Genomic DNA, 16,629 nt, shown 5'->3' on the forward strand with positions numbered 1-16,629 from the left:
TATGTTAATAGAGGCAAAAATAGAGGGAAAAAACTCTGTGACGACGGTGGAAATCCTGTACTCAGGTCAAATTGAGCGAAAGTTCGCTACATTTACACTGATAACTAATTGTTGTGTAGCGTGGTGTATGTAATACACGGTGTAGGTGTGACAGTTATAGTGTAACTGTACCTGTGTGTAAAATGACACAGTAAATATTAATAATATTTCGACGATGAAGGCAGAGGAGAAGAGGCGACAGTGTGCGGCAGACGATCAGCTGGCCTGCACAGCAAAACTGCTACACCCATCGCCGTACCTGCAAAATCAATTAAGGTGGAGCATCAAAAGTCTCAATGAGACAAAAATTCTTATTACATTACAATTACTCTCTCTGCCTAGCAATCAGTACATGCTACGAAAGGTACGCTCTAGCTGAAAAATACGAGTGACAGCCTAAGCTTCGTACATTCGAGGTCGCAATTAATTTATTAGGTAGATTATTAACCAGGAAACGTAGTCCCTGGACGCCGCTGTCTCAAGGACTTGTGTAGTTTACTGGTTAAACTTAACTCTGCACTTAAGATTAGTGTCGGCAAGTTGAGAATCCTTATGCAAACTCGGGCTCGTGAGTCCGCAGACACGGCCTCGAACTGCACACGGGTCCTCAACCTCTGCCTTAAGCTAGTGCCTATATTAATATCAGGGAGCTGAGAATTCTTGTGCAAACTCGGGCTCGTGTGTCCGCAGACACAGCCTCGAGTCGCCTCTGCGGGGTTCTCTCTCGAACTTCCCCCTTAACCTACAGTACTTATATTACAGTAATATCGGGGAGCTGAGAATCCTTGTGCAAACTCGGGCTCGTGTGTCCGCAGACACAGCCTCGAGTCACCTCTGTGGGGTTCTTTCTCGAACTTCCCCCTTAACCTACAGTACTTATATTAATATCGGGGAGCTGAGAATCCTTGTGCAAACTCGGGCTCGTGTGTCCACAGACACAGCCTCGAGTCGCCTCTGCGGAGTTCTCTCTCGAACTTTCCCCCTTAACTTACAGTACATATGTATGTACAGGCCCTGGACATACTGTGTCCTGTGGAGCCAACAGGTGAGACGTCAGGTCTACACTTTTAACTGGGAACCAGGCTGGTCCTTGGATTACTCAAATCTCTAAGGCCGCCTATCTTTATGGAACCCAGCATACAACAGTTACTAGTTAGTAAGCAGTTAGTAGGTGAGACATCTGGTCTACACCCACATTACCACTATCCTGTCTCTCAACTGACTCAGAGATTACGGGTGTGGTTACAAACGGCACAGGAAGGACATGTCCCTGATTAGTGGTGTTACTTTGACACACACTGCAGGAACGCACAAAACTATCTATGTCTCGTCCCATCCCTGGCCAGAAAAAGTCAGCTCGGATACGGCCCTGGGTCTTCCTTTTGCCCATGTGAACTCCTGAGGCAGAACAATGACCCCATTGTATCACTGCTAGGCGGTACTTGGCGGGAATGACAAACTGCAGTCGAACCTCGCCCTAGGGTGTTCGTGACTCACGGTAGAGTCGTCCTTGTTTACAAAGGAACTTGGCTCGACCTCCCTGTGAATACTTTATCACTCTACCCTTTTGTTTGTTCCGCACGGCAGCAAGTGTCGGGTCAGAATGTTGTTCTTGAACAACATGTTGGCTACACATCAGATCTTGCGGCGATTCAACGGTCACTGGGGTGACACAGTCTGGAGCCTCAGCCATGGCTCATGTTACTGTAGCCGAAGTCTGAGTAGCGTCATCTTCGGTGCAACTATCCTTGACACCGGGAATATTGCCTATGATAAGGTCAAATAAAGGTTCTGGCATGACAACTGTGAGTGTCGTACCAGTATAAAATGGAGATGCCACCTGGATACATGCCTCAGGGAACAATCTCACTGATCCATCAATCAGATTAGCATGGATCAGTCGACCTGTGTACTGCTCATGCTGAACTAAACTCTGCTTGACAGAGGAACCTGAGGAACCATTGTCTCTCAGGACCTTCACAGGAATGCCTCTCACAAACCCTGGCTGAACAAGGAAGGTACTGTCACCTGTGGGAGGGCCTGTGGAGGAAGCAGCTAGCCACTCATGAGGCTGCTGAATAATTGATGCGGCAAACATGGTGCCCTGAGACTTAGAAACTTGAGGGGTTGTACTCACTGCCTGTGGAGATGGAACATTGGCCATCTGTGGAGGGGGGTTCACCGTCACTGTGGGACTAATGAGCTGTGGGGGAGAACCCATACCTGTAGGGACGTGACCACCGTGCTGCTGTTGAGGAATGAAGGCTGCGTTCGCTTCTTGCTTCTTTTGAGCTGGTGGTGAAAAAGTTTGTCCCGACGGTCAGTTGCGTGGCTGATACTGCTGCTGGTTAGGGTACTTGTTGTACCTCTTCCACTCAGATTTCTGAGTGTTTTGCCCCTGGTCCTTCCTCTGCGGTTTTGGACCTTGGCCATTACTCTGAGAATGGCCTTGTTGCTGGGGTTCAATCTGAGACGGTTTCCCAGATTTGGCAGTATCTTTTCTGCTGTTCCAGGTGTTTTGCTTACGAGTTTGATACCCGTATGCAGTGAAATATGGGTCAGCCTTTTCTACCATTTGGCTGGCATCTTTCACCTGGCAGATCTTAAGCTGTGCTATGAGCTCAACAGGCCACAATCTCTCTAGCTGTGTACGCAGCATAAGGTCAATTATCCCCTCACGTGTGGAAGGAGTTTCATCTTTCTCCATCCACTCACCTAAGTAAGCAGTGAGACGGTCGAGGAACTGAACAGCTGTCTCCTTGTCTTGGAGACGAGCTCGCATGAACTGAACTTTGGCCTCGTCTTCTGTGAGACCATACGCCTTAATGAGTGCAGCTTTCATCATTTCATACGTGAGATTGTCTCCACGAATTCTGTGGAGACTATCGAGGGCAGGGCCCTCAAATAAACTAAGAAATTGGATCCGCTTAGCTGCCTCATCCAGTTCATACATGTCTGCCATGTCCTCAAAACGAGCTATGTACGGCTCGATTCGCTCACCTTCCTTGTATGAAGGAAGCTTCATGCGTGGGGTCGCCAGGACATGTGCAGGGAGAACGCTCGTGGAACTTGGACCAACTGCACCAGATGTGTCTGAAGCCAAGGAATCTCGCTTGAGCTTCAAAATCTCAAGCTCATGTTTTTCTCGTGCCTCACGTTCGGCACGTTCATATTCACGTTGTTCCCGCTCTTGTTCTAAGTCGAGTTCGCGTTGTTTCTGCTCGTGTTCGCACTGTTCTTGCTCGTATTCGCGCTCCTTTTCGCATTCCTCACGCTGTTCTCGCTCGTATTCGCGCTGAATCTTATGCTCTTCACGGGCATCGTTATCGCGCTGCTGCTCCTGATTATGCCGTGAGAGTATGTACTCTTTAAATTCAGTTGGGTCTGTAAGACCCATATCTTTGGCTTCCTGTAAAAATATGGTGGTAGCCATGTCGCTAATTTACTAAGCAAGCCGAAACTGAGTACTGACTGCTGCTTAGCAAACGAATGTTAATAAACACAAGTAAAGAATACAGACACAAGCTAGTGGTGACCAGTCTTATCTACTTAACTGGAAAAGAATAAAGCAAAAATGCATATGACTGGGAAGACCCAATAATTAACGCAATGGGTACGGCGACTTCCCAGGAGCGAATAAAATCGTCTGGCGTTACCAAGAATAAAGTACTAAATAGAGTTAAGTACTCTGTGGATTAATAAAGCAAAAATTCACTTGCTAAACTAACGGTAAACACCAGTAAACTTGTGCCTATAAACTTTAATGATATATACCTAAATATGAACGAGTGAGTATTACCTCGTGAATAGCTTTAGAGCTAGGAGTTAATATCCTGGAATGAGGTCACCAATTGTCACGGGGTTTTTAATTTAAAAGCAATATTAAGTGATAATGTTCAATAATGTTGAAGAGCAGAGACAATGAATTATCTTGCTAAATCAAGCAATGATTACTTTATACCGGCCCGCTTCGCCGACTCTCTCAGAACGAGAATTTGTAAACTTTCTCAACAGTACACAACAGAGACTAATTACTCACAGTCACTGTTCATTAGTACTGTTAGCCTCTGGAGAAAGTGACTTCACCCTTGACAATAAATAACTAATACTATTAATAATATCAGGTTCTTGCTGATGCGTAACTCCTAGAAGGCACAACGGATTTTAAGCTTAATACAACAAGACTGGCCTAAGTACCAGTTATGAATGGCAAACGTTTATGCAAGGTAGGAGGTATAAGGGAAATAAGCTTAATTATGGAGAAATGAAACACGAGTTTACAATACATTAAGCTCAAAGAAAAAGAACTTAAATTTATTGATTACAAAGAAATAAAATTAACGTTACATTTCAAAATGAATTCAAAATAAAGAGATCGCACTCACTCACTCACTCAAAAGCTAAATTCTTAAACCTAGGAAAACAACATGTGGCGCAGCCGGCCAGCATGTGAAGAAACAGCACACTTAACTAAACTCTTAAGTCTAGGAAAACGAAAAGAAAATACTGGTCAATGACTGTAGCGTATCACCAAAGAAGGGTGGGAGCCTGGAGAACGCTAGTCTAGTGGAGTCTGGGTGCTAGCTGACCTCTCACTCTCTCACTGCTGGAGCACAGAACCTCACTCCATCGCGACAGACACTTGACTGCATTCAAATACGATGCAAGGGGTAATGCACAGGCCACCCGGAAGAAGGCGTGGCCAACGGTTGAGGCAAGCAGGGGCGAACAATATAGAAACAATAACATCGCTCAGTAGAGCACTTAATGACGTGCATTAGAACGGTCACTTTTGAAACAGTGATGAATGTTTTGAAAAAAGTATACTATCGAAATGGAGAGAGAAACGGTTAACTGAACGATACACAGTGAGTTTTCCACTAATAGTTTGTGGTTTCTCACAAAAGGAAAATGTCGCGAATTTGTTTCGTGACATGTATTTATTGGAGAAATTCGCGGACAGTCATGGTAAACGCAAAAGCAATATTAAAAGTATATATTACTGAAAAATATAATTTAGAATTCTGACAGGTGTTATAACGTTATATTTATCATTATCATCATCATCGTCATCTTATTCAAAGCAGCTGAAAATATCCTCCTCTTCCTTGTCTTCTTCTTTTCCTTCTCTTCTACCTTCTCCAGCTCTATCTTCTTCCTCCATCTTCCCCTCCTTCTCCTCCTTATCATCATCATCATCATATTTACTGTCATCAGCATCACCAAAATAGCTAAACCATCATTATCTTTCTGCTAATTTCGAGCAGAAAATGCTATATCCATATAGGTCCAATTCTCAGCCGTTACAGAACTGCAGTTACCGATGATCTTATGGACAAAATTGGTCTCCAAAGCAGTTCACTCATATGGTCATCCCTAACTGCGTGAAGGCTGAGAACTGGACCTACGTTAAGGTAGTGTTTTCTTTTTTAGGTAATTGGTAACCAATGTAAATGCTGATAATTCGGTCTATATTAATGTATTTTTTCTTAATTAGTATCATTTATCTAATTTCTGATGATTGGACCTATGTTACGTAGTTTGTTGAGTATTTGACCTATGTTAATGCAGTCCTTTTCTTAGGTGTTCAGTAACTCACGCTCCGCAACAGCCGAGAATTGGACCTATGTTGATATAGCTTTTTTTTTTTTTTTTTCTCAACGCAAAATTAACCAAAGAATACCCTCCAGAAGTTTGTGACATGTTTCGTGCGACACCCTGTATCGTATATGTAATTTTGGAGCGTGGCCAATACCGAGTTGCTGTGCCAAAGTCTAATGCGTGTACTGTAGATGAATTAAAGTTGCATCCCTCACTTAGCGCCTGACATGATCCTGCCAGCGTCACATAATAAATAACACTTCCCTTTCGAGTTTGTACTGATGCTGGTATTATAAAGAGCTAATACTTGTGCCCTTACTGATGCTTTTAATTACGTGGCACACTTCAGTTTCGTACTTTCCCCCTAACAAAGATAAAACATGAATAAATAATAATAATGCAAATAATAACAATTGTTATTAATACTGACATCCTCAGACTCAACACAATTATGTATAATTCCGTCACGCCTTCGCTCCTGCCAGCATCTCAAAGTCAACTGCGTAGACGAACATGACCCGCGCATTTGCCTGAGCACAGCGAGAGGCGAGATGCGGAGGGGCTTGAGGAAGCTAGACAAGACAGTCCAGGGCAAGGCAGGGCGTCTGTGCTAATTAAGCGGTCCTGTAGCCCTCTCAGCGTAATCTTCCTCCCATTCTCTGTACCTCCAAACCCCAGTCCTTCACTACTCATCACTCCCACTCCCTCACTCCACTCACCCTTCCCTAATTCTTAGCAAATCGACGTGGTTGGTAGATTTCGTTTTTTTTTTTTCTTTTAGTTCTCCGCTGGATTAGATTTCAGAAGAGCAATCTAAAGTGTTGCTGTCGAGTATGAACTGTCGGAGGAAAAATTTTCTACCTCAATATTTACGAAAAAAAAGAAAAAAAGAATAAATAAATAAGAATAAATAACGACATTTCCACGCTCTTTCATGTCGGCTAGTTATTGCTTCATGAGAGAGCAGTCTGTGAAAAAGTATTACAGCGTCAGAGGGAGAGCAGTCACATAATTTACATATTCATTAATTAAAGTATGAGGGTTGTGTCATATTTCTGACATTTCACATGCTCATGTTTGCCGTTTTTAACATATTTCAAGCCAACTGTTTGTTATCAACATGCATTTTGCACAATCCGTCCATACTTGTAATGTCGTTTTGAGTTCTTACCTACAGACACAGGTTTCTTTGGGAATAGGAAAAAAGTAAATAAAAGGAAGGATAAAAGAAGGAGGGAAAAGAGCGGTAGAGGAGGGGAAGACGGGGAGAAAGTGGAGAAGCTGAGGGGGAGACGGAAAGGGGAAAAAGAAAAGGAAAGAAGGGAAGGGAAGAAGAAAAGGGAAATGAGAATGCGGAGAAGAAAATGGGAGAAGGGAATGGGGAAAAGAGAAGGGGAGAAAGGAATTGGGAGAAGGGAAGGGCGAGAAAAGAAGGAGGAGAAAGGAAGAACGAGAAAGGAAGTTGGAGAAGAGAAGGGGTGAAAGGATGGTGAAGAAAGGAACTGGGAGGAGGGATAGGAAAGAGGTGTGGCAGGGAAATAGGAAGAAGAGGGAGATGGGAAGAGGGAAGAGAGATGGCAGGAAGGCAGAGGCGGGTGAAGAATATGCATGAGAGATGTGACTGGAGGGAGGTGGAGGATGCGGAAGAACAGGAATAAGGGGAAAAGGGAAGAGGGTGGACTGATAGGAGGGAAATGGGGAAGAAGGGGACAAAAGAGAGATGGCAGGAGGAAGAGGGAAGAGTATGAGTGAGATGGAGGTAAGTTAAGTAGGGAAGACAGGGGAGGAGGTAAGAGAGAGGAGGGAAGGGCAGGAAGGCATGTAGCTGTAAAGGGTATGGGGTCCATTACACGCCTTCACGCCCCTAAACTGGAGCTCTGACACCCCTGTCATCTCGTCACGATCCAACAGTGAGTGTGTGTGTGTGTGTGTGTGTGTGTGTGTGTGTGTGTGTGTGTGTGTGTGTGTACGCACGCGCGCATGCATAACTGTGTGGGAGAGAGTCAGTAGGTATGACGAAGAGCAAAGCAGTACAGAAGTGGGGACAGTAAAATTAATTTAGAAATGGAAATGAGGATTTTTCTTACCTTCTTGGCGTTTTGTTATATTCTGCATTTTATTTCGGAGTAATTCTAGTTTTTATTCATTTTCACTTGCTCCACGAAAATATAGGACATTTCTAGCGTCGGCACAACTCTAGTGTTTGATTTGAGTTTTTGCCAGACGATTTTATGAAGAGAAAAAGGAACACAGAAGCTGGAAAATGTTAATGTTGTTGCGATTAACCCTTTTATGGTTCGGATAATAATAATAATAATAATAATAATAATAATAATAATAATAATAATAATAATAATACAAATCTTGCTGAAGGTATAAGATGAAAGACTTGCCTAGATGGGGTTAACCTGTGTGTGTGAGATGGGGCAGTGAGCGAGAGGGTTGCTGTGATGGATGAATGGGGACTCTAAATGACAGTCAGGCATGGATAATCGCGGAAGAGAAAGGGGTACGAGGGAGGAAGGGAGGGGGTAGGAAAAGGAAGCGAATATAAGTGAAAAGGGAAAAAGGAAGGAGGTGAGGTACGTTTGTATAACTGGGCAGTGAAGCTGCCCAACTATATTGGTGCCACCACGTGAAGGCGTCCCTCTCCACCACCTGTTTGTACCTGAAATAATTTTAATAAGTTTAGTAATTATATTTAGTTAAAATTAGTTTTTTTTTTTTTTTACACCGCTTCGTCTATGCACCACAGAATAATTAAAATCATGAGAACCTAAAACGAAATGGTTCATAAAATCGCCAGGCGTTAGATGGAATGAAATTAAGGGTTGTTAACTTAGGACAATGTCAGTTGAAAGAAACAGTTAAGACTTTTTTTTTTTTTTCTGCATTCTTTTTCTCCAAGGGCACTACAATCGTCATTAGTTAAACGGAATATAAAACTGGATTCGTGATTTGTGGCCAAAGCTTTATTTTTCGAGAATGAGAGAAAAAAGTTAAGGTACACACACACACACACACACACACACACACACACACACACACACACACACACACACACACACACACACACACACACACAACTTTAATTTTCTACCACAAAAAACTACATATTCCTTTTATCTTTCCTTTACCCTAACACCTCCACCATACCCTCACAGTTCCTTTTTTCTTTTTTCTTTTTCACGTATTACTTGTAGCCAGCCTCCCTGACCTGCTCCATATTCATGACCGCCCTCCGTTTCACTCATCATTTATTTAGGTCCAGGAGGAAGATTTAGTGTATCCTTTATGTAGGAAAAAACAAGAAAAAAAATCGCTTAGGACACAAAGTTGGTACTTATGAAACAATTATACTGAATATCCATGTTTGGGAAAGCGGATTTAATCGTCCACTCATGCAGAAAGAGTTATAAAAATTTCGCGTAGGTGAGAGATGTTTGGTACGGTACTCAAGGAACAAATATATAAACAATTCACGTTCTTCACGAAGATTAAACTTGGCATTCAGGCAGGAAGAAGTGAGAGAAATTTGGCATTTACAAAATGTTGAGAAGAACTTCATGCTCTATTAATGGAAACTGTTTCTTATGCCTGATCCAAATAAGATTACCTTAGCCTGACGGTATTGAAAAGAAGACACCACTTAGGTTGTTATTTTTAGTCACGTAGAAAATGGTGTGAAAATTGTGTTAAGTTTTGGGAACTCTGTAATTACAATATGGAAGCAAAGGGTTAGGGATTACCTTTAGACATATTAATTTTTTGCAGTTAAGAAAGAAAAGGTACACTAGTCCTATTAAATGAGATGAATTTGATGCCATTTAAAAACTATTTAGAGTGTGGTACGGGGAAGGAGAAGGGGTTGCGAGTTAAAAGGACTCCCCGAAACAACTACAATTTCAGCTTAGGGAAGACCACTTGTACTGAAGGGGTTAAACAATATTATTGATAAGAGTAGTAGCAGCCCCAGGTTCATCTCAAATGTGAACCCGGTGGACTGATGCTTGAAGCTGTTTTAATGCAGTCTATCCTCTTTCTTTCGGGAGTTGGGAAGGAGCAAAGTGACGTTTGTATGCACATGAAGAAGAGTCTCTCGCTTATATCAGTGTTACCACCTGAAGGCGTCCCTCTCGAGCACCCGGGGTTGAATAGAGCGCCCAAAGCAGCTCTATATTCCTCTTAGCCAGTCCTTCACCCCACCCGCCCTACTCTTCCACGCCCTCATCTCCGCCACTTCCTCATACGTGAGTAACAAAGGCCTGGCACGGTGTACACTCTGCCTCTCCTTGTTTAAACCCCTGTTTACTTCCGACAAAGGCTGACGGACGCGAAGAAGGAAGGAGAGAGTAAAAACAAGGAAGTGAGGAGGAGAGAGAGGGAGAGAGAGAGCGGTGCAGATGGATGAGGACAGAGAATGGAAGGGAAGATGGGAGGGACAAGCGGCAAGAGGAAGAGGAGGATAGATGGGAATAAAGTTGGATAAGGAGAAGGGGAAAGTGAAATAAGAGAGTGATAGTGAGAGTTATGGGTAGAGATTAATTGGTAGAAGTGAGAGGGAATGATGAAGGGAAAAGAATTAAGGAAGGGAAGAGAATGCAGGGAAAAGGAGGCAGAGAGAGAAATAGGAGTGTAAAAACTGAAGGTAAGATGGAAGGAAGGGAGCGAAGAGCAAGGGAAGCGATAGGTATGGTGGTGGTGGAGTGGAAGGTTGTGGATGAGGCTCAAAGGAAAGGAAAAAGATGAAAGGATAGAAGACAGAAGAAATTTAGGGAAAGGAGAAGGAGTTGGGAAGAAGGAAAGAAGTGGGACAAAGTGAAAGGGTGTTAAGGCAGGAAGGAAAAAACTGAGGTAGAAGAGGAAGGCAATAAGGAAAAAGAGAAAGGAAGACGTTGGAAGGAGAGAAGAGAAAAAGGATGGAGGAAGAGGCATAGAGAGAAAGGACAAAAAAAAAAAAGGGAATTTGAGGGGTCAGGAAGGAAAAAAGGAAGAGAACTGAAGAAAGGAAATTAGGTAAGATATCTAGGACCAGTATCTAGGCTGGAGGCTCAGTATTATGGCAGGAGGCTGAGGTGGAAGGAGAGGGTGGGGGGGAGAAGCTCAGTATCTAGGCAGGAATAATCGAGCTGACGCTGTGGACAAGAGAAATGACTCAGGACTGAAAGTTGGGTCACTGGGGTTAAGGGATCCTCTCAGACAAAGGAGGACCATCTCGTTAGCCCTCAAGACGCCGGCCAGAGGTGGCTAAACTGTTATTACCCCCTAAGATACTGAGAGTGAGTGTGTGTGTGTGTGTGTGTGTGTGTGTGTGTGTGTGTGTGTGTGTGTGTGTGTGTGTGTGTGTGAATGACCTTTGACGTGTATTTTGCATAACTACCAGAAATTGCCAGTCCCCACTTTGAACTAATTGCTTAACAACCTTTACAGAACCAGTGTCATCAAATGCAAAGACACCATTACAACAACATACATATCACTACCAATAATATCTCTCTGACTCTAGAACATATTTTTCTGGCTATCAAAGGACGATATCATTCTGGTTTAGAGACACATTCAAAGTCACTGAGGTCCTCTTGTTCTCTATTTTCACATTTTATTTAGCACTGGAGATGTTTTTCACTGTTTAGGGGACTATATTACTAAGCTTAATGCTTAGCAAACTAGAATTATAAAAGATATAGCTGAAGCGGAGATTAAGGCCCTGACTAGAGCCTCGGGAAAGGATGGGAACAATACTGTAGATCAAAGGACAGAGAATCACTGTATGAAGCAAGGTATAGTATTTTTGTTGTACTGTGAGAAACTGGAGCAATTAAGCAATGATGATAAGGGTACATGCACCCACTTACACACACACACACACACACACACACACACACACACACACACACACACACACACACACACACTGATTTTTCGCTGCAGCCTGTTGTGAATGATCAAGAATTTCATGATAATACAGTATTTTCATATATATAAACATATGATCTATCTACCTCTCTATCTATCTACAGTATATTCATATAATTACCATTGTATACTATCACTGCTACCCTGATACTAGTAATACTACCTTCTCCATTATCAGTAAAGCAAAACTGGTACAAAGAAAAACACTCCCAGTCGCAGGTTAACGTAATTAAATCATTCCAGTCTTGAGAGGGACAACAAAGCCGTAAAGCCGGCCCTATACAGAGCTGGATAATTGTCTGCATTCATCTCAGCCGTTGTGGGCATTTTAACAATCAGCTGTAATTATTAAAGTCCTTACACAACGATTTTACGATAAGTTGGTCGGAGGAACAAGGGGACTGAAGGAGAGGCGGGCGACTGAGATTTAAGGGAAGGATAGTATGGGTGGATTTCTCGTAACGTTTTCAGTATCTTTCATACTTCTGAACCCTCCCCTTCACTCTTCCATCCTTTAGTCATCCTTTTCTCCTTTTAATCGTCTCTCTTTCTCTCTCTTTCTTTCTCTCTCTCTCTCTTAAAAACATATACTCATCTATCCCAACCTCGCTCCAAGCTATGAGACCTACTACAACTTCATTACACGAGCGTTCTCCTACGTACAAACTTCGATCTCGCTAACCGTGGTACGTGTGAGCCAGCGCCACCTGCCTGGGGAATTTCATAACTCGTTAAAGAAGAAAGCCCTACTCATCGACGAACAGAGTGTGTAAAGAGATGAACCTCCACGCGTGTGTCCTTTGCCAACCTGAGTTTATGAGCGACCATAATAGTACGTTCCCTAGACCATAATGCAGGGAGGCAATATTCTGTTAGTAGAATGTAAGGGGCTGTCTGTTTATGTATCCGCCTGTCTGTTTGTCTCTGTCTGTCTATGGGCTCATCTGTCTGTTTAATCGAGTCAGTGAATCTGACTCACTGTCTGTTTATTCATCACCACGATCATATCAACAGATAGTGGAAGAAGGATTAATTTCTCGGGAATAATGTTTCTAGACACTTACAGCATTTACCAGGTGTCTGTCGACCAATAGATCTATCAATCGATCTTTCTAATGCTTCAGTTTAACGGTATCTATATGCACGGTGATACTGACAAATACCTAATGTTACAATTCATCCAAAATGACTGACAAAAATACCCTCAACATTTCGCTATTGCATCTCATGTTCGTTCGCTCCATCCAGTTTCATCGACCTACCGATATTCCTTCGCTTTATCCTGAAAAGCTATGCTATCTTTGTCAAGCTAACACCTTAACTAGGACGTTCTATTTATTATCAAGAGAGGGACGGCTGCTTAAATTTGTCGAAATCATAACCAAAAATGATCACACGACCTTACAAGTACAGCTAGACGATTTTCACTCTGCTCTGACCCATAGCTTGTCTTTCTGCAGCTTATGTCACGTATCTGAATGACTGAATAGGAGAGTACTACGGTTCTGTAACCTTTCCATAGCACTTCCTCGTGACCAGCATCATAATTTAGTATTAAACTCTAGTTACATCTCAGCATTCAAGAAAGAGAAGGCAATTTAAGTGTAAGAGAAAATAGTATTAATATCTAACAGTACGCCAAACCTCATCAGTATTATGAAATGCTCTAGAATAGCGATAGTCGGTAAGTTTTTCAGTGACACAAAGGAAAGAGTGGCACTAAGGTTATACAGAAGGGGTGACTGGCACTGAATTTATACCAAGCGTTAACGATAATAAGGAGAACGAATTATACCCATTTTTCCCTTCACATAATTCCCCGGGGTGGATGTGGGATCCACTATATATTAACTCCCACTGACGCTCCATTAATTTCAGAGAGGAGGTTAAACGCCGTAGACTTTAAAACAAATGACCTGTAGTTAACTGGTAGCCATTGTACGCTAATGTGTGTAAAGTCAGTGATTACCATGTGTGTCGCTGAGGCTAACCCCTCCACTCCGTTGACGTATTATTTTTCTATTATTGCTACAACCTGACGATGTTACCCAGCTCTTTCTACCACGCACACTATCCTCAATTTTTTATACCCTTCTCTCTACTCTCCGTCACATCTAACATTCTTTATGCTTCCACATACACTGCTGTTCCCTCCCTATTTTTCCATTCCTAGCCCTTTCCTCTACCTTCTTCACTTCTCTTTCCTCCATCTCCCTCTCCTCATCCTCTCGCTATCCTTTCCTCTCCTTCCAAACATTACTCATTCCTTCCTTTTCACCTCGTCCCTCACCTCTCTGTACCCTTCACTCTTCATGTAGTCTCACTTACTGTACTACCCTTCCTCCACTATTTTCTCTCCACCCCCTACCCTTCCCTCCACCTTATGCCCATCCCTCTCCCCACCCTTTTCTCCCTCCCTTCCTTCCTTCTCCTTTTACTCTTCCCTCCTTCCCCTTTACCTCCTGCTCTATTCTTCACTTACTTCCCGTCTCCTCTCCTTCTCCTCTCTGTCCATACCTCCACCTCCTTCCCGTCCTTTTTTTCCCTTCCCTCTCCCTTCCCCTTTCTCCCCCACACTCTTGTTCTCTGTGTTTGCTCATTATTTCGTGTATTGGAAAGGAAAGCTCGTATATTTCAAATTCAAAGGTCTACAGTATGCAGAAATGATGATTCTGTGTGTGTGTGTGTGTGTGTGTGTGTGTGTGTGTGTGTGTGTGTGTGTGTGTGTGTGTGTGTGTGTGTGTGTGTGTGTGTGTGTGTGTGTGTGTGTGTGCGCGCGCGCGCGCGCGCGCATACAAACATGGCTGGGAAAAAAAAAGAGTTCGAACCGAGGTTGATAAAATCTCACATAAGACAAAAGTTTCACAACACAATGTGATATTCCACTCCCCCCCCCCACACCTCATTCAGTAACAAGGTACGAAAGGATCCTTGAAAAAGTGAGCAACTTTATTTTTCAGCAAAATACGGTAAGGGTTCACCATCCAAGAAGTCTGTATGTGTTGTGTATTCAGTTTTGTGGATATGCCGGAAAGCATCATAGTTTGCGGCATCGTTATCCTCGTCATCATCTTCCGTCATTGTCGATATCGCCAGTATCGTCATCGTCGTCATTGCCGTCTATCATTGTCGCTGTCATCATCACCATCGTGATCATCACTGTCTTCATCGACATCAACTGTCTTTTTCATCGCCATCATCACCATGGTTATCATCACCAAATTCACACTAATATTTTTCCCTCTAACATTATGGGAACAGCAGGATCAACACACAGAACAGGAAAACATAAAAAAAAAAAAAAATCATAATGGCCAGTGAAAAAGGACCCAAGAAATATGTTTCCCAGTAAGTTTTCCTGATAATCTGTCTACTCGTGAGAATTACGGTACTGAAGAGAACAAAACAGTGTTAAAATTTGCAGTAACATTGTCTTCTACTGTTAGGCCTACTGTGTACGAGTTCCCGACGAAAACCACCACCACCACATTTTTATCTCAATATCCCACCACATTGAATTGGTTAGTAGAATCTATAAAAAGAACAGAGACACAAAAACAAGAGAAGATAAAAAGGGCCTTGAAAAACTGGCACAAATCTACCCATTTACCACACAAGCCATCAAAACTTCCTACCCCATTCTGCAGCCACTTCAAGATTTATTTTTCTAATCATCATATAAGGTTAATAGAATTCAGCCACCAGCCGCGTTTCCTTGTGTCTCAGAGCACAGCTCAGCCTCTTAGCGAGAAAACTGTGTAGGCTATTGTATAGTTCATCATTATACTCCTGGAACTAAAGGAATTAAAATAATATACAGTAGTACAACATTAAAATCAGAGGACAATAGGGATACATACACTAGTCACATTTCCTTGCGCGTCCCAAAGCAAAAGTTCATTCTCTTAGCGAGAGAACTGTACGACACAATCCGGTTCAACAAAAATAATCCGAGAACAAAGGAACTCCAGCTTAGGACAAAAATCAGTTCATAATGATCTAAGAACAAAGGCATTCAGACACCAGCCACGTTTCCTTGGAGTCACAAAGCAAGAGTTAGTTTCTTTAGTTACAAACCTGAGGATCCTGGAAAAGTTTATCATCGTAATCCAAGAACAAAGGAAATCGAACCTCGGTCTAAATTTCGTTCATCTTTACAATCTAAGAAGTAAAGGAATTCAGACACCGGCAGCAATTCGCGGCCTTTCATCTAACTTTCGCTCTGTTGAGCACCACCTCTCCTCCTCTAAACCTCACCTTCTTTTTCTAACGGAGACTCAGCTGTCTGAGCCAACTGACAGCAAACCCTTTTCTGTATCCTCCTACTTTCTCTATACTCATTTCAAAGCCAAAGGTGGCTGTTGTGTATACATACGCAACGACTTATCTTGCTCTCGTGTTCCTGAACTTGATTCTTCTGAATTCTCCACTCTCTGGCTTCGGCTTTCCTGTCATTCTCTGACTAAATATATCTGTGCTGTTTACTTATCCCCTAATTCTACTGACTATCAAAAATTCTTCGACTATCTTACTTCTACGATGGAACACATTCTGTCCATTTCTCCTTTCTCTGAAATCTCCATTCTTGGAGATTTCAATGTTCACCACCATCTTTGGCTCTCCTCTCCTTTCACGGATCCACCTGGTGAACAAGCCTACATCTTTTCTATCCTTAATGATCTAGAGCAGCTTGTACAGCACCCTACCCGTATCCCTGACCGTCTTGGAGAGAGCTCCAACATACTTGACCTCTTCCTCACAACTAATCCTTCTGCTTACTCTGTTAATCTTTTCTCTCCGTTGGGCTCCTCCGATCACAACCTTATTACCTTAACCTGTCCTATCACTCCGGTATGGCCTGTTGACCCTCCAGGGAAACGTCGTCTGTGGCATTTTGGAGCCACGGACTGGGAGGCCCTCAGGCAGTACTTCTTTGATTTTCCCTGGAATGATTATTGCTTCCATGGCCGTGAGCCATCTGAGTGTGCCTTGCGCATTACGGAGGTTATTCTCTTGGGCATGGAAGCATACATTCCTTTCTCATATCCTTTGACTAACGCAAGAAAGCCTTGG

This window comes from Coenobita brevimanus, chromosome 74 (assembly GCF_032717465.1).
Source record: "Coenobita brevimanus isolate Jiangsu-jjx chromosome 74, ASM3271746v2, whole genome shotgun sequence".
NCBI lineage: Eukaryota > Metazoa > Arthropoda > Malacostraca > Decapoda > Coenobitidae > Coenobita > Coenobita brevimanus.